At 49.8% G+C, this 23533-nt stretch overlaps 1 protein-coding gene across 1 annotated transcript in view; it reads left to right on the plus strand.

The window, feature by feature from the left end:
- The first annotated feature begins 17741 nt into the window (after positions 1–17741).
- CSNK2A1 (casein kinase 2 alpha 1) overlaps positions 17742–23533 on the plus strand; it is a 50768-nt gene continuing 44976 nt past the window's right edge. The window contains exon 1 of the mRNA XM_028118630.2: positions 17742–17865. The gene's annotated coding sequence lies outside the window, so the exon portion shown is untranslated. The remainder of the gene's footprint in view (positions 17866–23533) is intronic.

Genomic DNA, 23533 nt, shown 5'->3' on the forward strand with positions numbered 1-23533 from the left:
CCAGGCTGGGCATTTGCATTTGCTCGATGGCCCTCAAATGCCTGCAAGGGGCCCCAAACAGGGGTCATGTGTGGTGTCTGAGGGAGACCTGTCACTCAACACTTCGAGTCCTTTTTTTTTTTTTCTTCATATCATGTATATTCAGAAAGAGCTCAGATTCTGGAAAGATGGCCGTGGCTCTGGTGGCAACACAGTTTTTGAAAGTTTGAACTATCTCATGGTTAAAAAAAGGAAGAAGAAAGAGGGAGAGAGAGAGCTCGGTAGGCAGACGCCGGTGAAACCCTTCGCAGTCCCAGCTCTGTGGCCCTGGGTGCATCTGAGGGCAGCTGTCCACCCACTCAGGCTCAAGGGGAACTCCCCAGCCCCCAGCTCAGGCCTCAACACCCACTGCTCAGCATCTTCCTTCTGGATGAATCATGTGTTTGTGGACTGCAAGGCAGGGTTATCCCAGCCAGGAAGTGCTGAGAGTCATCAGCATGGAGGCAGCCCCTTAAAGCGGAAAAAACATAGCCCTCAGAGGCTGGAGATAGGGGTTCAAGTCCCAGCCTGGCCACTCAATTCACAGCGTGGACTCTCAATGATCTCATACAAAAAGAACCTACCAGGTCTCGATCAGTAGACCTGCAGATGCTTCTGGAATTCCAGGTGGGCTCTTCCAGCCCAGAAGCTCCTCTGCTTGGGGAACATGGGGAACCCTTGGCAGCCACTAAAGGTAGGAGTGAGGATGAATGGGGTGTGTTCTGCCGTGGCTTAGGGTGGGAGATTTTCTCCCCCTCCGCATCCCGGCACTGCCAGCCACCACCGACCCAACTCTGGGTGATGCCTCCTCTCTATGCCCCTTGCCCCTGGCCCTGCAGATACTTAGGCAGAACCAATAGGCAGGCAGGACAAAAACAGAACACTGGAACTGTTGATTCCCTGGAGCAACGCCAGAAGGTAGGTGTCTTTTTCCCTATTTTACAGATGAGGAAACGGAGGCTCAGAGAGGGGGAGAAGGCCACCTGAGGTCACACCATCCTTATGTGCTTTTCCCCCCCAGGTCACTTGGTAGGGCTACCTTACCCCCTGGGGACAGCCCTGTCCTGGCAACCCCAACCTCACACCCAGCCTAGAGGCCCGCTCAGGGGTGCGGCCCGTCTCAATGTGAACAGGACTATTTTTAGTGTCCACAGCAGGGGCTAGGGGCCAAAGTCAGGAGTGACAATGGGGGGAAGGGGGTGGGGCTCCTGGCGGCCGCCCCCGCACCCAGCAGCCGCCCCATTTCCTCGAGGAACCAGGCCGTGCACAATACAAGGAAAGCCTAGTGGGGAGTGGCTGGGGGCTCCCGTGGGGGGGCTAACCTGGCCCATCAGGGCAGCTGGGGGTCCAGAGGAGGCCTCCAGACCAGGCGGAAATGGACCATTAGCCCAGCTGCCTGGTCCCAGGCAGAAGTGATCATTCATGCTTTACACTGGCACACACATCCACTCACACAAATGCACGTCCATGCACACACACACACACACACACACACACACACACACACACACAGGGGTCTCTTGTTAACTCCTAAGCAGGCAGGCCCTCTGCCCAGAGGCAGACAACTGGGTCCTGGGGACTCAACAAGGAAAGATTCCCCCACCCCCCGAGGCCAACCAGGAATTAATTTGGGGGTTCAGGTGAGAAATGCTGTCATGAGCACCCCAGACACTCTGCCAGGGTCCTGGCCTGTTGGGGAGGTGGGTCCTTGTTGGGGAGGGTCCCAGCCAAAGCCTGGGGCTTCCAGTCAAGAGCAGCTATGTGACAGGAGCAGGTGGTGCCCCCCCAGACGAGCAGGGATGGCTCCTTTCTTGCCTCTGTACAAAAGGGGTTCCTGCTCTTCTGGGCAAGATGAACTGAATTTGATGTCTGAGGTTCTCACGTGTTCTGCCGTGGCTTAGGGTAGGAGACTTTCTCCCCCTCCCCATCCCTGCACTGCCAGCCACCACCGACCCAACTCTGGGTGATGCCTCCTCTCCACACCCATGTTTAGGCCACGGCCCCGCCAGCGAAGCCCTCCTCCGTCTCCCCATTCTCCTGCCATTGTTGAGGCTCTGACAGCAAGGACAGTGACATTCTTGTTTGCCATCACATCTGCCAGAACCAAGCACAGTGCCTGACACGTAGGAAGTGCTCAATAAATACCTATGGAGTAAAATCCTTGCCTCCTGCTGGAGTCCTCTCCTCCCCTCACCATGGACAAAGTTATCTCCTGGGAGCTTCTCAACTGCCCAGTGAGGCAGACACATTCATCCCACTGGAGGGAGAAGGAAGCAGACGAGGGAAGGACCCAAGATCGCTGACTGAAGACCACACAGCGAGGAGCAGCCTGGGCGGCACTCCTGTCTAGACCTGGGTCTAGACTGGGTCCCCCAGTCACAAGCCCACATCTGCTCCCTTCCCCTCCCCAGCCACAAGCTCTCAAGTCTGAAACTGGTGTCTCCATGCCATAGCAGTCCAGCGGAAAGATGAAGATGACAGAGGGGTTGTGGAGATGGGTTGTCCTTCACGTGGGGTGGAGCTGCACCCAAGGATCCAGAGGGGAAAGCAGATGGTTTCTGGACCTGCATGAGGGCAGGCTCTGCACAGAATGAAAAGTGACCCACTGGAGATGTTCAAGCACTGGTTGGTGGGACACTACTCAGCAATGAAAAGAAAGGGACAGCGGATCTGTGCAACAATATAGAGGAATCCGAGAGACATCAAGAAGAGGGAAAGAAGCCAGGCACAAAGAGTACGTGCTGTCTGATTCCACTTACGAGAAATTCTAGGAGAGGCAAAACTAAGCCAGAGTGACAGAAACCCGATTAGTGGTGGCTGAGGGCCAGGAGGTGGGATTGATGGGTGAGGGACCCAAGAGAGCTTTTTGGAGGTGATGGAAATGTTCTGCATCTTAATTAGGTGGTGGTTACGCAGGATATATATACATTTGTCAAAACTCATGGAAAGATCCACTTAAAATGGATAACCTTGGGCACCTCGGATTTTATGTTAATTACATCCCGATACATTTGATTTAAAAAAAAATTGGCACCATCCTGTCAACCTTGAGAATTTATGATTGCTTACGAGTCAGACTGCATTCTTTCTGGTCCTAGAGGGCGCCTCCTCCCAGATGGTTCAAAGACCTACCGCTGAGGTTGCCTGTAGGTATCTGTCTGGCTGGTTTCCGGGAGCAGAAGGCGCTGCAAAGCGAAGGCAGGCTGCTGGGTGCTGAGCACCTACTGTGGGCAGCGCTGAGCTCTCCATGTGGGTAACTCACCGTCCCCTAAACACCCAGTGACAGGGGTACTCTTCTCCCCACTTCCCAGAACAGAGACCGCTGAGGAGGAGGGTTCTTGCTCCAGAGTGCTTCTCTGGCAAGTGGGAGCCTGCCCTGTAAGACAGGGTGCTGGAGCCCCTGGTCAGCCTTCCCAGCGGTCCCCTCTTTCCTGGCCTCAAAGTTTCCCCACCCTTTCTATGAAACAAAAGCCCAGCAGAGGCACAGGCACACCCTCCTTAGAAGGCAGTTCAGTGCTATTACCTTGAGGAGCCCGAAGAGGTTTGAGCCCTTCCAGGGAGTTTATGGAGGCATTCCTCCCAACACCTGCAGGCTGCTTGTTCCATTTCCTGGCTGTGTGACCTGGGCCAGGTGCCTCTGCCCGCCTGTGTCTCCATGTGCTTATCTGTAAAGTGAGGATTAAATATACTGGTTACCCCATGGGGCGCCTGGGTGGCTGGGGTGGTAGCGCATGGGACTCTTGATCTTGGGGTCATGAGTTCAAGCCCCACATTGGATGTGAAGCCTACTAAAAAGAAAAAATACTGGTTACCCTTAATGGGTACGGGGTTTTCGTTCGCTGATTAAAATGTTTCGGAACCAGGGGCGCCTGGGTGGCTCAGTTGGTTAAGCGACTGCCTTCGGCTCAGGTCATGATCCTGGAGTCCCGGGATCGAGTCCCACATCGGGCTCCCTACTCAGCGGGGAGTCTGCTTCTCCCTCTGACCCTCTTCCCTCTCGTGCTCTCTATCTCTCATTCTCTCTCTCTCAAATAAATAAATAAAATCTTTAAAAAAAAAAAATGTTTTGGAACCAGGGAAGAGGTGGTGGTTGTGCCACAATATGAATGAGCTAAACGCCACGGAAAGGTGCATTTTAAATGGTTAATGTTATGTTATGCGAATTTCACCTCAATAACAAAGAAAAAGGAGGAAAAGGAGATCATGCATTAAGGAAAAGGCTATCTACCTAGAAGGTGTAGTGAGGATTTAAAAAGCAGTAAATGTCAAGCACTTAGAAGAGCGCTTGACCCATCGTAAGCATGCAATACATTTTTATTTCTGTTGCTAGTTAGTGCCTCTGATTGTTGGCCAAGCTGCCACCTTCCATGAGTAGCCAGCCAGCTGCATCAGCCTCCTCCTGGGACCCCTGCTCCAGCCCTTGCCAGCCCCAACTCCTCTTTTCCCCCGTGGCAGCCAGAGGGATGGGGAATCCTATTAAAACCCAAGACACATCAGGCACTCCTCTGCTCAAAGCTCTCCAACATCTCCCCATGTTATGGGAGAAATAGCTGAGGCCCTGCATGCCCTGTCCCCTGACACCCCCTGTCTGCTCTCATCTTCCATCACTCCTTTCACTCAACCAGTCTCCAGCCACACTGGCCTCCTTGCCTTTCACCCTTCCCCCTATGCCGGGCACGCTCCTGCCCCAGGGCCTTTGCACTGGCTATTCCTTTTGCCTACAGTGCTCTTCCCCCAGATTCCCACAGATGCTGCTCCACCTCCTTCGGGTCTTTGTCCAAATGTCAGCTCCTCTGAGAGGCCCTCCCTGACCATCCTCATAGAATGCTCTGCTCCAACCGCTCATCACATCCTCACTCACTGTACAGCCTGATGTGACATTGTACACTGACTGGTTTTCCATGTGTTGTCCACCTCCCCATGAGCTAGGAGCCCTCCTCTCTCGTCACAGGGACTTTGTTTCCTGCTGGGAGCCCAGCCTGGCACACGGTAAGCCTTCCCTAAATCTTTGTCGAATGAATGAGTGAATGCATGAATTCACTCATTTGGCCATTCAGCTGGGCCCGGCATGTGTGAGTCCTGAGGGGCAGGGACCCTGGACTCCCCCAGTGGCCCCAGTACCACCTGGCATGGGAATGATGGGGGCATCTGTGGAGGGGAGACCTCTCCCTGGTTCGGGATCGTGCTACCTGAGGAGTCTGGGGTGGCAGGAGGGCCTGGGACAAGAACCCTGGGCCAAGGGCCTGGCCTGCTCCCACCCCATCCCTAGCTCTCTCCCCTGGGACTCCAGACTCCGCTTCCTCCCCCTGCAGCTGTTCCAGCTTCTTCCTCTCCTCTCCCTCCGGCCTGAGCCTCCTCTGGACTTCATCTTCCCCCTCAGCTGCTCTGGGGGGTGGGAGGAACTCCCTGCATCCTACCCTTCCCCGCCCTCCTGGCCTGGGCCCAAAAACCTCCCCTTCAGGCTCAGCACCCCACCACCGCCCTCCACTCCCCTCCAGCCACCTCCAGCGGGCAGGTCTGGGGAACAGGGACCAGGCAGGAGTCCTGGGTCCCTCGACAGGCCTCTCAGCCCCTGCCTTGCTGGGGTGACCCATCTCTCCACTCAGAGGCAGCTGGGGAACTAGGCGCCCTGTGCTCCAGTCTCAGCTGGGCTGCTTGCTAGCTGTGTAGCCTTAGGCAAGTCACTAACCCCTCCGTGTGTCAGAACTGGTCTTAACGCAAGGATGCACCGCAATCCTTTGTAAATTGCAGCAGCTTTGTAAATTGCAAAGTCCTAAAGCACCCTTGGCTGTGTATTTGTGCCGGGTTTCTGGCCCAAGGAACCCAGAACTCTGAGGGAGAACCTCACAGTGACCCCTAATCTATCCCAGATCTTATCTACCATCATTATCTTTATCGTTACAGCATCGATAACATCCTCAGGTTTGAGAAAGGCCGTAGTCAAAGTCCATCTCCTTTGAGACAGGGGTAAGGTGCCAGAGAACATTCTAGAATAGCACCCCTCCAGCTAAGCCCACTATCCCCCAGGGAACCTCCCAGTTATGCAAAACAGGGAAGAGTCATTATTATTCCAGTTTACAGATTCAAAAGTTGGAACCCAGAGAGTTTTAGGTGGCCTGACCCCGAAGCCCATACTCCATTGCTGTCCCTGGGTGACAGACCGGGGTCCCTGTCCAGCCCTCCATACCTGTGCCCACCTGAGTACCCCAGGAACTCCTGCTCGGCAACTCCTCTCCCTCATTCTCCCCAGGCATTTGCTTACCCTTCCAAGGTCCTTCTGATTCCATCCAGGCCGGGAGCGGCCAATGCCAGATCCCTTTCCCTCCTGATTCCAGAACAAGAGAGGCATTGAGAGCCTTGGGGGCCCCAGGCCTAGATTAGTTCATAAACATCGTCAACTGCTACCACACGGGATGGGCTCTTATTCCCATCTTAAAGTAAGACTCAGAGCAATTAGGTGAGCAACTCACTCAAGGTCACATAGCTAGGGGGAGTGCAAACCAGAGATGAAACTCAAGTCTGTCTGACCAGAATGCCTTCAGAGAGCTCTGACATTGGGTGACTTCATTCCCAGCCCTACTCCTCAGTCTCCTCATCTCTAAAATGGAAAGAGCAACACTTCATGAGATTTGTTGAGCTGTGAGAATTATGTTGCAACAGTTTATAAAATGCCCAGAACAACAGTGGGCACACAGATGAGGCATCACTGAGGGATTAGGGGCTCTGAGGTCAGGCCGACCTAGGGCTAAGAGCCAATTTTGTCTCTGCTCAGGGAGACATCGCTCTATATCTCTCTGAGCCTCCTGAAACTCTTCTGGAAAATAGGAAGGATCAGCCCCTCTCACAAAGATGGTGCAGGTCCCCAAAGCTTAATTTTTTAAAAGTTAAAACCATGGCTCGCATCCAAATAAAAAAATGAGCACTTGCCCAAATCATATGTAATCCATTAGTATTAACTCATCAGCAGAACGGTGAGGCTGGTTCAAAACCTTTAAGGGAGGCTGAAATGTCGATAGCCAATGGAAGGCAAAACATGGAGATAAGATCGTGAAACTGGTTGGGGCGCCTGGGTGCCACAGCCGGTTAAGCATCCAACTTGTGGTTTCAGCTGGGGTCATGATCTCATGGTCCCGATCTCAGGGTCATGAGATTGAGGCCCGTATCGGGCTCCACACTCAGCGGGGAGTCTGCTTGAGATTCTCTCTCCCTCTCTTTCTGCCCCTCCTGCTCATATTCTCTCTCTCTCAAATAAATAAATAAATCTTAAAAAAAAAAAAAGCAAAGATTATGAAACTGGTTAATGCAGGACAAAACAACTGTAACCTTTGGAAGGGTCTTTCCTACCGGAGGAAAATGATTTGCAACTTACATCTACAAGGGGAACATACAACTTCCCCAAGTGTGGGCCCTAAAACTTAGTGTGTGACAGGTGAAACCAAGATCTCTTCCCCCAGAGAGTTAGGTACCCCTTGGGCCGGCGTGTTGAACCATGCTCCAGCATGTCAGCTTCCTTGCCCCAGAGGAAAACCTCCCTAAAGAGGGGACATTCAAGCTCAGGCATGAGGAATGAGAGCAGGCCAGCCAATGGAAAAGTGGCGGGAAAGGCATCCCAGGTAGGAGGTACAGCATGTGCAAAGGCCCTGGTGCAGGAACAGGCTTCAGGGAACAGAGAGAAACAGTGTGACCGTTGTTTAGAGAGTAGAAGGAGATGGTGTGCGGGAAGTCAGCAGGACCTGAATCGTGGTGAGGGTGGTGCGGGTAGAGGGAGATCTGGCAAGAGACCTAGACTTGATCTAAATATAATAGGAAGATATGGAATGTTTTGGTCAGACACCTCCATTACCCCCACCTGGTTTCTGCCTCAGAGCTCCAACCAGGGGTTTTCACAGTGTGGTCCCCAAATCAGCAGCAGCAGCATCGCCTGGAAGGCGTTAGAATCGCAGATTCTTGGGCCCCACCCCAGAACTGCAGATCAGACACTCTGAGGGTGGGGCTCAGCAATCTGTGTTCTATCAAGCCCTCCAGGTGATGCGGAGGATGCCCACGTTTGGGAACCACTGCTCTGGAATCAATCAACCCACAAGTTAGAAACGCGACCCAGAGTTGCCACCTGGTGGTATTTCTTGGGAACTACAACCTAGACACCACTTCCACCACTAGCCTTTTTGGATGCCAGCAGGACACTTTCCACTGAAAGGACCCAGACCACGGTCATGGACAGGAGGGTGGCTTTAGAGTGTGCCTGTCCGCTTTTCTCACATGCAAGGACACACAACGTAGGAGGGATTCCCCGGTGATTAACTTCAGGTTTTCTTCCTGCTACACTTGGGATAAAACGAGATTTCTTGCAGTCTGTTCTCCCTGCCGGCCACACTGGTTTCCTTGCTGTTTCTGATCCCAGGGCTTTGGCATCTGCTGTTTCCTCTGCCTGTGATGTTCTTCCCCTCAGATTTGCATGGCTAGCTTCTTCAGTTCATTCAGATCTCTGTTCAAATGCCACCACCTCTGGGAAGCCTTCCATGACTACTCTCACCAAGGAGCTCCAGCCCTACTCCCTGACTATGACCCTGTCTTCTTTCTCCTCATCCCTGACATTAGTTCATATATTTGTTTGGTTTTTCCCTATCTTCCTTATGAGACTGGGAGTTCCAATGAGGCAAGGCTGATAGTTTGTCCTGTTCACCCAGCACAAACAGTGGGTGCTCAGTAGATATATACTGAATGAATATACTCTGTGAGGCAGGTATTATCACCCTCTTTCCCACCAATGGGGAAACTGAGGCTCAGCAAAGCAATGTGACTCCCTCAAGTTTATGCAACGAGGAAGTGGCTGGGATCTAGATTTGAAGTAGGAGTTTTGGAAGCTGAGGTGTGAACTATGTCCACCGTGGCAGGTTGTGGTTTCTGAGGCTGGGAAGACTTTTCGATCAGGCTGCCATGTCTCCATCACCCAAGAGCAGCAAGCAGGCGGGTTGTGAGGTCTGAAGGATGTTCTTCAAGGTAAAGACACAGGGCGGGAACCCAGTGTTGAGATCCTAAGTGGGATGGCACCACCAGGAGCATGGGGCAGTCCCCAGTGAAGAGGGGGTACCCGGGTAGCAGGAGGGGAGCATGCATGCAGACATCGTGCAATGGGCCTTAAGTCCCATGAGGTATTCAGATCTCTCTCTGGTAATTAGTGAAGATGAAAATCCTGTTTTTAATGATCTCAGCCTGTGACCAAATTCTATTTCGTATGCAAACACGATGGGTAGGGGGTTTGTTTTGTTTTTACTAATTTTTAATGGACTCAATTTTTTTAGAGCAGTTTTAGGCTTGAAGAAAATTTGTGCAGAAATTACACAGTACCCTTATACTTCCTCTCCCCAACACCCACAGTTTCTCCTGTGATAAACACTTTGCATTAGTGTGATGCATTCACTACAACTGATGAGCCAATATCAATTCATTATTTTTTTAAGATTTCATTTATTTATGTATTTATTTTAGAGAGCGAGAGAGTGAGTGGGGGCGGTGGGGGGGGGAAGGGGGGCAGAGGGAGAGAAATAGAATCCCCAGCAGACTCCTTGCTGAGCATGGAGCCCAACACAGGGCTCAATCTCACGACCCTGAGATCATGACCTGAGCCAAAACCAAGAGTCAGACGCTCAATCAACTGAGCCACCCAGACGCCTCGAGCACAGTGTGTATTTGCTTGGTTTTAACATACAGTGAACCTGCCAGGAAAGCGACCTCCACGTAAGCTGGGAAGAGGCCAAGCTGTGTTTGGTTCTGAACTTTCCCTCGAACTGCTAAACGTTTGAGACTATCGTGCAGTCACGGTGTTTGAGTTGCCAGAGCTCCTGATTCAGGCCCCAGATTCAAGGTGATTCCACCCTCGGCCATGTGATGTGTTTTTTTATGTATTGTGCCTGAATATTTACATATTAATTTGTTCTAAATTATTTTCATTTTATTTTCTTTTGTATTACAGTTAGGGTCTTATTTGTTTAAGATTAGGTGTCAGTAGGTTATGTCATTTATGAATGTCATTTGAGAAAAGAAAAGCAGCATTGCACCTGTTAAGAGGATCATTGGCTCCCCAGGGTTCCTCCTCAAGACCGTCACAGGGGGAGGAGCGTCAGCCCCTCAAAAGGCACCGTGCTGGCTAAGCAACTTGCCCACTTGCCCGAGAGTCAGTATCTCTGCACAATTTCCCTGCCGGGTCCCACCCAATGTGTGTGGCTACCCCACTTTACAGAGGGGGAACCTGAGGTTCAGACAGAATAAGTCCCCTGGATGGAGCTAGAAATTGAATCCAAACCCATGCTCCCAACCACCCCGCATACAGCCCTGGATTTCCTGGGCCTCCTGGAAAGACCATGTTGGGTGCGCTGAGCATCCCCAGGCCTGAAGGCCCCAGGAAGGGGTGGAGAGCAACAAAGGGGAGCAGAGAGGTCAAGGGCACAAGTTCTGGCCGGGGTTCCAATCTGGGCTGTGTCACGTGTGACCCTGGGACAGACACTCCCCCTCTCTGAGGCTCGGTGGTCTCCTCTGTAAAATGGGTCACCAAAGTGTGGGAGGTACTGTCCCTTTCCATGTTACCAGTGTGGAAACTATGGCTCATAGAAGGGAAGTGACATACCCCATGTGAAATAGGGGGAGAGGTATGGGGTGGTCCTTTAAGGTAAGGACACACTCCATTGCCCAGTAAGTCCCCCGAGGCTCCTTCAAAGCCCAATTTGAGACTCACAGGTCAGTAGGCAAAGGTTAGGCGTCACTTGCCATTCCTCAATCCATCCACCCTCATGTGACTCCCAGAGAACAGAAGTATCTGAAAGCCCCCAGTGGGCCAGCAGGGCTGGGGGATGCTGTCCTCAGAAGCACTGCCTCAGTTTCCCTGTGCTGGACTGCAGCTCCGAAACAGATCCCAGATCAATCCATTCTTCTCCGTCTCTCCTACCGCTACCACCCGAGTCTAGGCCATAATCACCTCCTGCCTCCCCCCTCCTCACTCCCCGCCCAGCAGCCAAGGAGATCTTTTATAAATGTAAAATCGTATGAAGTTACTCCATTGCTTAAACCTTCCACGGCTCTCTATTGTTCCTAAGCCAAATGCTTCTACATAGTGCCTAGAACCCTGCCCACCTCTCTCATCTCATTTCCCACATTTCCCACCCTCACTTTCCCACGTGCCTTTAATGCACCTGCCATGTTCCTATCTTAGGACGTGCGCCCATACACTTCCTCCTCCCTGATCAACCCGTACATAGCCCTGTCCTTGCCTTCACTGGGCAAACCCTTCCTCCCTTCTTCCCTCCCTCCAACAAGACAGCTTTTCCTTTCCATGCCACCTTCTTGCCTTCCCTCTCGTCTCCCCCTGGCAAGAATCCCAGTTTGCAATGGTAGATTTGTCTGATTATCTTCTCCCCACTTGATTGAGCTCCGCCTGGCCAGGGACACTGACTTGTTTCCTGCTGTGAACTGAGAACCTAGAAGTATCTGCCCCAGAGGAGGTGCTCAGGAAAGCCTGCTGAATGGCAGACTGCAGGCATGAAAGGCCACTCATAGGAGAGGGAATGGCTCATCTCCACCAAGTGGACGAAGACATCCAAGAAGGCAGAGGGAATCCCAGGCACAATTCAATTCCCTGTTCAGCATGAGCCTACATGTTCCAGACACCGTGTTATGCACTGGGGACAGCATAGCACAGAACAAAGCTCTGAGCCACACCGCCTAGCTGTGCAAGTGGAGGCAAGTCACTAAACCTCTCCGAACCTTCCTGTCCCCAGCTACCAAACGGGAGAGGTGGAGAAGTGACCTCATTACAGAAAACCCAAACCTTAGGGCATTAGGACGCGATACGCTGTTGAAACTCCAGTGGAACTGGCAATTCTGTCCCGTTTCTATTGCTGCAGCACGAATCACTCCAGGATTTAGCGGCTTCACACAACTATTTTTTCCCCCTCGCTGTTGTGAGGCAGGAATTTGGGAAAGGAACAGCTGAGCACTTCCTGCTTTGTTGCAGGCAGATGTTGGCCAGGCCTGTGGTTATTTGAAGGTCCAATGGCTGCCTGATGGCCAAGGACACCAACATGTGGCCTTTCCACCATGGCGGTCCAGGGCAGTCGGCCTGTTATGTTTGTTACATGTACCCCTTCCAGTATCTCAATTTCAAGCAACCTGCTGGATGACGATTGCCTCCTATCCTTCCAGCTCATTCTCTCCGGTACTCTAAACCCTGCAATCCTTCGGTCCCAATGGGACCTCTGATCCATGGAGCCTACCACCTTTTCCCTCATGTCCTCACTTCCCTCCTCACCGGTTAAAGGCCATGGGCATCATTATTCCCATGCACTGCGCCGCCCCCCAGGTACCCCTGCCCCTCTCTGGCTAAATACCCACTGGTTGACGCCAACGCTCTGTCCCTCTGTGCTTGTTCCCCTGCAGTGGAATGTGGCTGGACAATGTAGCATAGAAGCCGCCATGCACTGGGCTCCCCTTACTTACATGATGGCACCTGGCTGGCTCAGTTGGTAGAGCATGCAACTCTTGATCTTGGGGTTGTGTGTTTGAGGCCCACGTTGGGTGCAGAGATTACTTAAAAATAAAATCTTTTTTTTTTTTAAGAGTTTTCCCTCCCTCCCTTCCTTTCTTTCTATCTTTCTCTCTTCCTGTATGTATGCATTTAAATTTTCTTCTGCTCTCTCTAAATCCCACTCCCTTGGGCTCCCACCATTCTACCTAAACTCTTTCCTGTCAAAGTCACGATGCCCTCTACTTTGCTAAATCTGCTCTCAGTTCTCGGGTCTCGTCTTCCTTGACCTCTCAGCAGCATTTGAGACACACCAACAATTCTCCCTGCCTTGAAGTGTTTTCCTGACTTGGCTCTCAGGACGTCTGCCCCTGGCTGCTCCCTCTGAAACCCCTTTGTTGGTTCCTTTCCCCCTAATGCCAAATGCCCCAAGGCTCAGTCCTCCATCTTCTTCTCTTCTCTCTGTTCACTTCCTTGGAGATCTCACCCAGTCTTATGGCTTTCAAAGCTATTTCTACAATGAGGACTCCTGTATTAGTCTACTTGGGCTGCCAGAACAAGAAACCACAGGCTGAGTGGCTTAACAATAGAAATTTATTTTGTATTTCTCCTGGTTCTGGAAGCTCAAGGTGCCAGTAGAGTTGGTTTCTGGTGAGAACTCTCTTGCTGGCTGGCTGCCTTCTCCTCATGTCCTCACATGGCCTTTCCTCTGTGCACACTCAGAGACAGAGAGAGAGCTAGGGAGAGGGAGAGAGGGAACGAGAAAGAGAGAGAGAGAGGGAATGCGCTCTGAGGTTTCTTCCTCTCCTTACAAGGACACCGGTCCTACCGGATTAGGGCCCCACCCTTATGGCCTCATTTAACCTTAACTACCTTCCTAAAGGTTTTATTTACAAATACAGTACATTGGGGGTTAGGGCTTCAACATAGGAATTTTGGGGAGATGTAATTCAGTCCATAACGTGACAAAAGTACATCTCCTGCCTAGACTTCTCTCCTGGGCTCAGATTCATGCAGGCAACTTCTAACTAGGCATCCCCACTTGGAGGTCTGATGGGTACCTCAAACATTTGCCACCTCAGTTAGTGGCAAATGCCCTCTTTCAATTCCTCTGACCCAAAGCCTTGGAACCACCCTCAATTCCTTTCTATCTCAAAACCCCATCCCCAACCTGTTCTTCTGGGTTTACTTTCAGAATAAGCCCAGAGCCTAACTTTGATTCAAACCATAGCCATCTTTTGTCTGGATTGTGGCCGTGGCCTCTGACCTGATCTCCCTGCTTCAGCCCTCCCTCCCGTTCCATTTATTCTATACTCCGCTGCCCATGAAATCCCGTAGAAATGCAAAGCTGGGCCTGTCCTCTGGTCAAAACCCTTCAACATCCCCCACCTCACTCAGAGCAAAAGCCAGAGTCCTGATCATGATGCACAAGGCTGTGCATGGCCCAGCGCCAGGGGAGTCTCCCTGACATCATCTTCCCTTTGCTTGCTCAGCTCAGCCACCCTATCCACAGGCTATCCCTTCCACCCATCAGACAGCAGTCCTGTCCACAGCCTTTACCCACCCGGTTCCCTCTGCCCTTACGCCTCCCTGCCTCACCTCTTCCCGCTGTGTGCTCAAGAACCACCTTCCCGGTGAGGCTTCCATTGACCACCTCTACAAAGCAGTACCACAGCACTCCTCTCTCCCTTCCCTGCCTGATTTTCTCCACAGAGCTCATCACCATCCGACGTGCCATACATCTCTCCATGGAACATGAGGTCGTGAAAGCGAGGACTTCGTTTTGTTCACAGGTACACCCCAGTCATAACCACTCATGTTGACTGCACCCTAGGGTGTCAGCATATTTTTAAGGGCTTTACTGTATTCAGTCGTTTAATCCTGACAAGAGCCCAGTGAACTGGGTCTATCAGTTAGCTATTACTATAATAATGTTGCATAACAAACCACCCCCGAAGTCTGTGGCTTACAGCAACAAATATTGATTTCTCCCTCTCTCATCTGCAGTCTTTGAGGTTTGGCTGATCTCGGCTGGGCTCTGTGGGGCTTGGCTCCACGTGACATTCTGTTGTGTGTTTCTTCCACTGTTCCACACCAGCCTGTTTGATGCTGGGGCTTTGGATAGAAGCTCTAGGTTCCCTAAACAGCACAGAATATTCTCCTCCTAGCTGTTTAGCTGTCACTCAAAAGGGATAGAGGTCATGAAAACATACAATTTAAAGTTTAAGACAAACTCAACATCAAAACACAAAGTCAGGTGCTAAACTGACTGAGCCACCCAGGCGCCCCTCTTTCTTTCTTTTTAAACAGATGAGGAAACTAGGGCTCAGAGAGATCAAATAAGTTGTCCAAGGTTATAGTACTAGTAAATGACAGAGCTGGAATCCAACCAAGTTAGAGTCAAGTTTACAAATGTCATGGATGCCAGGCCAAGGGATTTGGACTTTGCCTGAAGGCAATGAAATGCCACTGAAAACTCTTGAGCAAGAAAGGAACATAGTGGTTAATAAACTTTCTTCCAGTGGCAGTGTGTGTGTGCAGGACATGTGGGAGAGGGAGGGGCTCCCCGAGGTAGTTACAAAACTTCAGGCCAGAACTGATAAGGGACCCGGCTGGAGCAGTGTCAAGAAAAGGGGTGAGAAACAGTAAACGTAAAAACCAAATAGAAGAAGACAGAGGTGAGAGACAAACTGAAGGACGTTTTAAAAACGCTTTTTCTGGGCGCCTGGGTGGCTCAGTTGGCTAAGCGACTGCCTTCAGCTCAGGTCATGATCCTGGAGTCCCGGGATCGAGTCCCGCATCGGGCTCCCTGCTCGGCGGGGAGTCTGCTTCTCCCTCGGACCCTCCCCCCTCTCATGTGCTTTCCCTCTCTCTCATTCTCTCTGTCTCAAATAGATAAATAAAATCTTTGAAAAAAAAAAAACGCTTTTTCTTGGGGCGCCTGGGTGGCTCAGTCATTAAACGTCTGCCTTCAGCTCAGGTCATGATCCCAGGGTCCTGGGATCGAGCCCCACATCGAGCCCCACATCGAGCCCCACATCGAGCCCCACATCGAGCCCCATATCAGGCTCCCTGCTCAGCGGGAAGCCTGCTTCTCCCTCTCCCACTCCCCCTGCTTGTGTTCCCTCTCTCGCTGTCTCTCTCTCTCTCTCTCTCTGTCAAATGAATGAATAAAATCTTTAAAATAAATAAATAAATAATAAATAAAAACGCTTTTTCTTTATAGAATTTCTGAACCACTCAAGCTAAAGTGCTCCCCCTTTTAGTCTTTTCCATAGCTATTTATCTTTTTCCTTCATAGCACTTACTGCTACCTGAAACTATGTTGTTTATTTATTTGTTTACCCACGTATTATTTGTTTCTCACTTTAGAAAGTGAGTTCCACAAGGAATTGGTGTCGGTCTTGCTCATATCCCAACCCCAGCACTTAGCACCGTGTCCAGCTCATAGCAACTGATTAATAGCTGTGAACTGGATAAATGTGAACAAAGGAGCCATGACAGCTGGCTCAACAAACAAACAAACAAGATCCAAGAGCCAAGCGGAAGGCCAGTCATTTCCTTAAAAAGGTCTTCATGAAAACCTTGGGATCATCTTGTCGAACCTCCTCAGTCCACAGGTGGGGAAACAGGCCCAGAGAAGAGGGTTGACCCACCTTCGAGCACTCAGACAGCCATTACTGTAGATTCCCAGCCCCTGGGGTCAAATGCTGCAGACCTGTCTGGCAGATAAGCCCAGAAAACTCAAGGCCACCTCCTTGCGGTCATTGCTGTCTGTCTGCAGTTGCGGGGCCACCCCCATCATATAGGGAAGGAAATTGCCCCTTTGGGAGCAGAGATGCCAGTAAGCTGACAAACTGTGAAAGGGGGGCTGGAGAGGGTGGGAAGGCCCATTCCTGGGCCAGGCAGCTATTCTGAGGCAGCTCAGGGATAATAGCTGGTACCAAAATAACCCAACCTCCTCACCCTTGTTCCAGCCCTCACACCTCTGCCCCACTAGAGGTGAGGCTAACACTTGAATTCCTCTCAGTAACACACCAGTTTTTAGCAGGGCCTGCGGAGAGGACAGTGATCATCAGACCCAGCCCTGTCCACTGGGGGCTCACAGTCTGATGGGGGAGGCGGACTAGGGACCAGTCAAGGCTGCTGAATGACGGTGCCTATGTCTGGGAAAGCTCAAAGGAGGGAAGAGTCCCAGAAGAAAGGACCCCCGAATTAATTCAATGGACATACGAAGTTAGCCAGTTCAGGGGGTGACAGTAACAGAAGTAACCGCCAGCGCGAAGGCAGGGAGGCAACACAAATAAGCTCCAGGAATAGTTGGCAGTTTTAGTAGGTAGAAGCATCAGAAATATGAGAGGGGAGGGGCACAATAGGAGGCTAGAAATGGGGGTGAGCGGGCTGTCCAATTTATCTAAGAATTTGGATGTCAAGAGAAGGACTAAGGCTATCTTCGGTGCACAAAGGAGAGCCCTGGAAGATTTTTATCCATAAGGACGCCACCATCAGGTTGGCAAGATATAAAGTGCCCTGTGGCTGCTCTGGGGAGGTTGTCTGGGCCGGGGGAGGGGGAGGAGGGGCAGACCGAAGGAAGAAAACACTTTATTCTAGACGGGCAGTTCTAAATAGGACTCCCGTAGGAGACAAGAATTGAGTCTCAGTCTCTACAGGGCTTGGATCATTACTTCCTCGACTCCGGCGCCACACCACTCCGAGGGTTCAACTTTCGTTCGTTTGTTGCGAACTCAAAGTTTGAGCAGAGCAAATGTGCTGCTGGAACCCTAACCCTAGTCGAGGGGTCCGAGCAAGAGACTCCATCTCCCAAAATGCTTCGCTTTACAGCCCTGCGGGTCGCGCATGCTTCAAGAAAGGCCGGCCGGACCGGTCAGCTGGGTGAAGTGCAGGAAACATGGGGACCGCCATCTTAGCTTGGGGCAAACCAATTGTAAACCTATGGGAGGTTCTTCTCTACCTCGTCAGTTCTTAACAGGTACTAAAATAAAATGCCCTTAATAATTGCAAATCTCTTTATTATGCTTTACATTGAGAATTTCTTCCATTTTGCCCCCCAGTTCGGAACTGCACCTGCAGGGATACAATAGCACATCCCAGTATGGCCGCACTCAGCCAGATCCCACTGGGGGTGGAATCGGAAGCGGTCCCGCCCCGCCTCCTGGTAGGAAGGGGGTTTCCGCTTCCGGCAGTGGCGGCTGCAGCCTCGCTCTGGTCCCTGCGGCTGGCGGCCGAGCCGTGTGTCTCCTCCTCCGCCGCCGCCATATTGTCTGTGTGAGGAGAGGGGAGAGCGGCCACCGCCGCTGCCGCTTCCACTACAGGTACGGTGGGAGCCACCAGGCGAGGTCGTTGGGTGTGGAGGTGGGCCCAGGATGGGACAACGGGGCGCGGTCTCCCCTCGCACTCCCAGAGGAGTCCGGAGCGGCCCGTCGCCTTCCCCTACCCCCCCCCCACACACACACCAGCCGAGGCCCCTGCAGCCCATCGGGGAGGCCTGGGGCCACCCTTCAGGACGGGGAGTGAGGCTTCGTGGGCAGAGGCTGATGTGAGGGTGGGAAGTGGCTTTCGGGAGTCCCGCTTATTGCGGGGGAGAGGGCTGGACTGGGGCGGGGACTAAGGGGGCAACTTGGAGGAAGGGGTCGCCGGAGGGGGAAGGGAGCTTGAGGGGTGGGGCCACTAGGGGATGCTGGGGGAGGGTGCCTAGGGGAGTGGTGCCTGCTGGGTAGGGTGGGGTGAACCTTCTCGCGGAGCGGAGCAGCTGGAGTGGGGGCCTTCTAAGGGTCCCTCTGGGCCAGGCGGGCTTCCCACCTGCAGACTGGGGTGCAAGGGAGAGGGAACCCCGGGCGAGGTCGCTGGGGAGAAAGGGGGAGGGGACCACGAAGTGGGGCAGAATGGGTGGAGTTGGAGTTAAGGGTTAGTTGGGAGCCTGGGTGGAAGAGAAGTATGTAGAATGAAAGCTTGGCCAACAGTATACATGTTAAGTTTGTAACCTTTTGAAAGAGTACGAGTTTTATTTTGGTTTTGGTGTTTTTGTTGTTTGTTATTTTGTAGCGCTGGAACATTTCTAGTCTAGGCAGGTGATGGGTGGAGCTTCAGTAGTTTGTTTTTTGGAAAGCCAAGTCAGGGTCGGAAGAAGTTGCTTCTTGACTATTGCCATGGTGGGAAAGGAAGAGTTCTGAAAAGAAGGTGGTAAATTAATTTGGGAAGATTTGATTACCTTTCAGCTGCTGAGTCCTATTAGAAGGGGGCGTGGGGAGAGGACATGAAAAGAAAACTGGAAAGGGAAGATTTTTCTAGGAGTTGGGAGACTGCATTACATCTAAGGAGTGGCAATACAGGCTAGTGGTAAAGAACCAGAGTGCTTGGGTTCTCAAATATCATGCCATTACTGCTTAGCTGTGTGTCCTAATCTTTGTAAACCTTGGTTTTCCTATCTGTAGAGTGGGGGCAGTATTTCCTAGATTATACAATATGGTGAGCAGTAAATAAGATAATTTGTGTCAAGTGCTTACCGCAGTGCCTGACAGGTAGTAAGCGCTTGATAGATTAAAGGGACTAGCTGGTATATTTGGGCTTCCTGTGTTCTCCGTAGAATTTGTGGTCAAGAATCTAACAGTAGGCAAGACTGGAGAATATTACCTTTGTAGTAATTGTTGCAGTTTCTTGTTTGTTGTAAGTCAATTGACTTAATTGGCTTGGTGGACCTTTGGCTGAAAGACCAGGACCAATAACTTGATCTTCCTCAAGTCATTTTAAAAACTTCACCTGCTGTTTTATCTGGGCAGGTTTATCCTTGTGTGACTTTGAAATACTTGACTTTCATGTGCCATTGGGGGAGGGTACATGACTTCAAGAAAGAATGAAAAGATTTGAAATTTGTTTAGATTGACTTATCAACTGCTTACAAAGTTAGGTCACCCTGGGGTGACTTTTGTTTTTAAAAAAAAAAAAAAAAACAGACATGCCCAGTTATGTTCTCTTGTATGGAATAAAACAGAGAAGAGAAGCACACATTTAAGGGGAACATTGGGTTACCTCTATGTAATGGGTTTATTGCCTTGCTGTTTGGGGATAAAATAAGTGGCAGCTTCTTTCCCACAGTGTATTTTTAGTTATCTTGTTGCCTAGCCACTGTTACAGGGTGAGTCTTTGATTTTACTATGAACAGATACCTTTACTTCACATACTCCTTTGGAGAAAGGGGAAATTTTCTTTAGGAACTGAGTTTAAAGCCCTACATAGGGTTTGGGTTTGTAGTCGACCGAATGCCACCCCTCCCAAAAAAGATGTCTATACTTTAATTCCCAGAATCTGTAAATATGTTACATGGTAAAAGGCACTTTACAGATCTTGTTAGGGTTAAGAATCTTAAAATAGGAAGACTATTCTGCATTTGGTGGGTAGGCCCAACCTAATCACACCTGCCCTTGAAAGCAGAGAGCTTTCTCCACTTTGGAGTCAAGAGAAGGGGAGAAGGGTGAAATCAGAGATTCCAGTCATGAAGGGACTCCATTTGCTGTTGCTAAAGGGGGCCACATAGAAAGCATGAGAAGGAATACGGGCAGCCTCTAGTAGCAGAGACCAGTCCCAGCTGACAACCAGCAAGGAAATGGAGACCTCAGTCCTACAACCACAAGAAACTGAGTTTGACCAACAACCTGAATGAGCTTGGAAGTGGATTCTTCCCCCAGAGTTTCCAGCAAGGAATATTCCTTTATTTTGGCCTTGTGAGACCCTAAGCAGAAGACATAGCCACGCCCACCTAACATCATCTGACCCACAGAAACTGAGATAATGAATTTCTGTTGTTTTAAGCCGCTCCTGTTTGTTGTAATTTGTTACGGCAGCCGTAAAACACTAGTATAGATTTTTGGTACCTGGAGTGGGATACTGTTACCCAAAAAACGTGGAAGTGGATGAAAGCCAGAAAAAAATTGAGGAGTATGATAGAAAAGGCCTGGAACAGATTGGAGAAATACGGATGTTGACTGCAAGTTAGGGCCAGGTGGCAATGACATAGGCACTGGAAACTGGAGGAAAGAGAATCTTCGTTACATAGTGGCAAATAAGTTTAGAATTGTATCCTGTGGTTAGTGGAAAAGAGAACTGGTAAGTGATGAACCTGGCTATCCAACAGAGGAGATTTCCAAGCAAAGTGTTGAAGGTGCAGTCTGGTGTATTTGTGGATATGAATCTGACTAATGGAGTGAACCCCTGTGAGATTTATGGTAAGTCCATGAGGTCCTTGAGGATTTTATACTATCAGAAACAATGCTAGCTTGGATTGAAAAAGACAGTAGAAAGTTAAAGAGGGCTATTAAAATACCCCCAAATTCTAGGCAGGAAACAGGCTGGTAAAACTCAGGTGTGAGTATGCTGCTTTTCATTAAAAAAAGGTGGGTGACTCAGAGGGTGGAACCAAGAGCACAGAGAGGTGGGCCTGAAAGCTACAGAGGATTTTGCCCTTACTTTGAAATGGAACAGAGTTTGCCCAGATTTTGAAACTGCTTTGGACCAATGGATCTGTTTTCTCTTCCATTTTTTTTGTTGGAACTGGAATGTCTTTAACTGCTGCCCTGTGCCTGTCCCACCATTGTGTATTAGGAGCAGATAACTTTTGTTTTCAGGAATTGTGCCCCATCAGTTGTACTTACTGTATTATGCCGAGAGCCTCATCTACACCTGATTTAGAAGATGAGATCTGGGACTTTTTAATTGATGAGCTTTAGGTGAGATTTTTAGACTTGAGTTGATGTTATAATGGAACGAGACCTTAGGTTGTGGGATGGATGCATTTTGCATTTGGGAGAGATGTGAATCTCTGGAGGTCAGACGGTGGGCTGTGGTAGATAAGATGATACCCTGCCCCCCCCATCTCTGGAATCCGAATATTAACACTATGTGGCAAAAGGGACTTTGCAAATGTAATTATGGTTTAAGTATTTTAAGATAGGAAGATTATCCTGGATTTTCTGAATGGGTCCAATCTAACATGAAGGCAGAGAACTTTCTCCAGCTGGAGTCAGAGAGATGGGCAGAACAAGTCAGATTTGAAACATGAGAGGCACTCAACCTGCCATTGCTGGAGGGGGGCTTCATGGAAAGCATGTGGGCAGCCCTGCCTGACAGCCAGCAAGGAAATGGAGGCATCAGTCATACAACCCAAGAAACTAAACTTGGCCAATGATCTAAATGAGCCTGGAAGCAGATTTCTCCCTGGAATTTCCAACAAGGAAGAGAGCAGGGTGGACACCTTGATTTTTGGTCTTGCAGGACCCTAAGCAGAAGACCCAGCCAAGCCCACCTGACTTCTGGCCTATAGAAACTGTGAGATAATAAGTTTGTGTTGTTTTATATTTGTGGTAGTTTGTTATAGCAACTAATAGAGGGGGTTTTGGTGATTTTATTTACGAAATTTGGGGAGATTATTTTCTAGAGAACAAAAGTAGCAAAGATTATTTTGCAAAGTGATTTGGTCCTAGAAGACTTCACAGAGTAATTGTGTTGAGTGGAACCTATGCCTTTTTTCCTTGGAGTTTAAATACCCTGTTACTGTCAGTTGTGGATATGAATCTGACTAATGGAGTGAACCCCTGTGAAATTTATGGTAAGTCCATGCAATGGACTTAAGTGCAATTTGAATTGGCTAGATGACTAGCTTGGTAAAATGTAGATTCTAGAGTTCTAAGCCATCTTGGTAGGATTTATCCTATAAATTGGTGATTTTCCCATGCCTATAATAAATGTCTTGGATTAATGACATAATTTCTTCATTACTTTTTATTGGTTGAATGAAGCAGTGAGTTTATATGAGAACCCTTTAAAGACTTATTTCCAACTTTTTAGAGGAGATGGAAATGGGTGCTCTTTTTTTGTGAATTGATAACCACCTGTGTACAGTAGTCTGTTCTTTTTACACCTCCTACCCCAATCCAGAGTTGTAAGGTCTTTTCTCCCTGTCATTATCATTTGAGGTTAAGAGTCAGATTTGGGAATTATAATTGCAGAATGGAGTTCTAGCTTTTAAGAAAGGCTGTTTGGTTTTGTTCTACAATAGTATCCTATTGATTAGATTAATAAAATGTGGACTCTCAACTTTAGTGAGGACTTCAGAGGTTGGAGGAAAGAAGTCCAATTCTTTTTGAGTTAGTTACCTGAATAGAAAGATGATTATAAAATTAGAACATTTCAGGGTATGAAGGACTTCAAGACTGTATTTTTGACTTTAGGGTTTAGAATAAAGGAAATTGGGCCACACGAAGGTTAAGTGGCTCAACCAAGAATCAGCCCTAGAGCTGGCCTAGAATGCTGGTCCAGGCAGTGGAGATTCATGGCCTTTGAACCATATTCCCTGTGCACCCTTGCCTTGCCCTTTTTCTAGGTTTTACCTTGGACGGATTCTCTCTCTGTGCCTCACTTTCCTCATGGAGTCATTGTGAGGATCGCCATAGTGGATGTAACAGATTTAGCACAGTACCTACCATATGAAGGGCCCCAGAGATAGATGTTAACTGTTACAACATTTACGATAGTTGTTTTGGCAACTGTATGACAACCTCTGCATAATACAGTCAATTTGTATAAGTTTAGAAACTGACAAATGATATGACTTGTTGGATTAGGTGTAAGGTAAGGTCTTAGCACTTTAAGGTAATAATGTTTGTGATATTTGATTGATTTTTGTAAAGATTTTATTTATTTATTTATTTATTTATTTATTTATTTGACAGCGAGAGAGGGAACACTCTCTGGGAGTGGGGGGGGAGTGGGAGAGGGAGAAGCAGGCTTCCTGCTGAGCAGGGAGCCCAATGCGGGGCTTAATCCCAGGACCCTGGGATCATGACCTGAGCCAAAGGCAGATGCCCAACTACTGAGCCACCCAGGCGCCCTGTGATACTTGATTTAGAATGAAAAACTGATTGGGGCGCCTGGCTGGCTTAGTCAGTGGAGCATGCAACTCTTAATCTCGGGGTTGTGAGTTCAAGCCCC

Source organism: Eumetopias jubatus, unplaced genomic scaffold, assembly GCF_037043125.1.
Source record: "Eumetopias jubatus isolate StellerSeaLion01/CBP00866 unplaced genomic scaffold, mEumJub1_p1.0 scaffold_9, whole genome shotgun sequence".
Taxonomy (NCBI): Eukaryota; Metazoa; Chordata; class Mammalia; order Carnivora; family Otariidae; genus Eumetopias; species Eumetopias jubatus.